We start from the raw sequence: 2897 nt of genomic DNA on the forward strand, positions 1-2897 counted from the left end.
ATCTATCTAGTCTAAGTGTCAAACTTTTACAGACATCACCTGCTTGAAGTAAGTTACTACTCTTTAGGATTGACAATGGTGCAGTACCACCTGCCAACAGAAAGTTCTAGGTTCGTGACGACTTTCATCAACACATTGACGAGGGCTGATCACAATCACAGTTCACAAAGCAGCCTGCGTGGGTTTGTGTCAGTCTGTCTGTGTGCTCCACTCAAAACACTAAAAGTCAGATGCCACTGCAGATATTTTACGGATTTGAAGATTATATTTTGTCCCTTCTCGTCTGACAAAACTAATGCTGCTGAACGCTTGCAATATCCAATTATATGTGCAATAGTGTTTAATATATGTTATATGTGGTGATATATATATATATATCACTTGAAAAAAAAACTTTACTTTTTTTCCAAAGACTTTATTTAGTCTTTTCTGAAAGATAGTGCAGTTGTGACAAAGCTGTAATTGTTGTGTTGAGTTATGTGTCTCGTGGCTCTTTTTGCCTTTCATGTGTCCCCTCCTGACATGTTCTCCTTACTCTATCTGTTGTTTGCTCTCTTCCTGTCACTTCACTGCAATCATCCTCACAGGGGGCCTTGTCATGTGGATCTACTCATATCCCACAATCCCCCCTTCTGCTCCCAACACTACTGCACTTAAATGTCAAGCCTGATGAGCCAGCCACACCCACCTGACACTTTGGCACAGCACCTGCTAAAAGCTTTTATGGACTAGAGTGTGAGAGAGCCCCGTGGTTGATATGAATCAGAGGCGGGGTTTTCATCTTTTTTTTTGTTTTGTTTTTGTTTTAAAGATTATGTTTCTGAAGATTCAACTTCTATAATTAAAAGGGGAGTGGAAGAATTTTAACTGTGTCTGGCTGCCATCTAGTGGATATTATTAGTTTGCCTTGCCTCAACGTCACGGGTAGAGGACAGTAGCAAATGAGTGACGAACTCAACTGAATTCATTCAATACAAGACTGACTCAATGTTGGACCAAAGAAAAAAAGAAAGAAATGGATTATGAAGAAGAAAGAGATGAATAAATAAAGGGATAGAAAAGAGAGCAGGAATAATGGAAGGAAGGAAGAAGGAAAAAAAGGAGGATGAAAGAAAATACAGAAAGGGAGGCAAAACTTGAAGTGAAGGAAAAAGGATTTTTTTTCAAATTGCTCTTATTTGATGACAAACATGCAGAAAACATAAAACTTTTTTTCAAAATCAGATTTTGCTGAGAAATTCCAAAAATGTATTCAAAATTCTCTAAACTGATGAGAAACATGCTGAAAAGATACAATTTAAAAAAACATAAAAAATTGAAAAAAAATTCAAAAATATTTTATTTCTAAAGGCTTTTCAAAAAAGAATTATTTTATTTTATTTATTTTATTTCTTTCTAAAAAAAATTTGGTTTTGGCAAAAAATTCCAAAAAATACCTTTTTTTTTCGAAAAATATATATTTTTAACTTTTCAAAAAAATATTATTTTCTAAAATTTTTGAAAAAATACATTTTTTAATTTAAATTTTGTTTTTTTTCTAAAAAAATTTCAAAAATATTTTCTTTCTAAAAAATCAAAAAACAAATTTCCAATAAAACACTCTATTCCATCCGAAATGCTGAAAAGAGAAAATTTTGAAAAAAAATTCTAAAATTTTCATCAAAAGTTTTCAACATCTGACAAAAATGAGGGTTTTACCGAAAAATTCAAAAAAAAAATTCTAAAAAATGTATTTTTTAAAATAAATTCTTTTCTAAACGTTAAAAAACATTTTGAAAAACAATTTACAGAACTTTTTATCAAAATGTATTAGATTTTGACCAGAAATGACATGAAATATTAAAATTTTGACAAAGAGATCTAATAAAAAACATTTACTTCATGTTTTTCATCAAATAAGATCTTCTAGAAAACCTTTTAAGAAATGTATTTTATGAAATCTTTTGTCAAAATGTGTACTTTTTCTGTCATTTTTGTTAAAAAAACTAATAAACTTTGATGTTTTATTAAAAAATGAATACATTTTGACAAAATATTTTGTAAAATTATATTTCAAAATCTTTTTTCATGTTTCTCATCAATTTAGGGCATTTAGTAAACATTTTTTGAAAATTTTTTAATGAACATTTTGGTCAAAATTAGACCTTTTTGTCTAATTTTTGGTCAAAAACTAATACATTTTGGCAAAAACATTTTCTAATTTTTTTTTCCAAATTGTATCTTTTGTTGCATGTTTCTTGGACAATTTTAGACATTTTTAAACACAAAATATTCACCTGGTAGCATGTTTTAGGATATAATCTTGCATTTTGAGGCACTTTGGGGACTGTTTTTTTTCCACAATGGTAAGGCTATATATTTTAAATAATTATTTAACAAAACGTTTGTGAAAATTTCTTTAGTTTTTGAACAAAAATGGCACAAAAAATTCAAATTTTGACAGAAAACTTTAAAGAAAAATATTTCTAAAAATGTTCTGTAAAGACCCTAATTGTATGAGAAACAATCGGGTAAAGGTAACATTTCTAAAAATAATTTTTCTAAAGATTTTCATCGAAATTGTTTAGTTTTTAACCAAAAATTACATGACAAATTCGCATTTTGAAAGAAAATTTTAAATAAAAATATTTCTAAAAATGTTTTCTAAAAGCTCTAATTTTATAAAAAACATGCAGAAAAACATAACATTTTAAAAAATAGTCTTTCAAAAGATTTTCATCAAAAATGTTTAGTTTTTATACAATTAATGACACAAAAAATCACATTTTGACAGAAAACGTTATAAAAAAATAGTTATAAAAATGTTCTCTAAAGGCCCTAAGTTTTTGAGAAACATGCAAGAGCAACATTTAAAAAAATAATTTTTCAAGATTTTCATCACAATTGTTTAGTTTTTG

The sequence above is a fragment of the Cynoglossus semilaevis genome, chromosome 5 (genome assembly GCF_000523025.1).
Source record: "Cynoglossus semilaevis isolate Cse_v1.0 chromosome 5, Cse_v1.0, whole genome shotgun sequence".
Taxonomy (NCBI): domain Eukaryota; kingdom Metazoa; phylum Chordata; class Actinopteri; order Pleuronectiformes; family Cynoglossidae; genus Cynoglossus; species Cynoglossus semilaevis.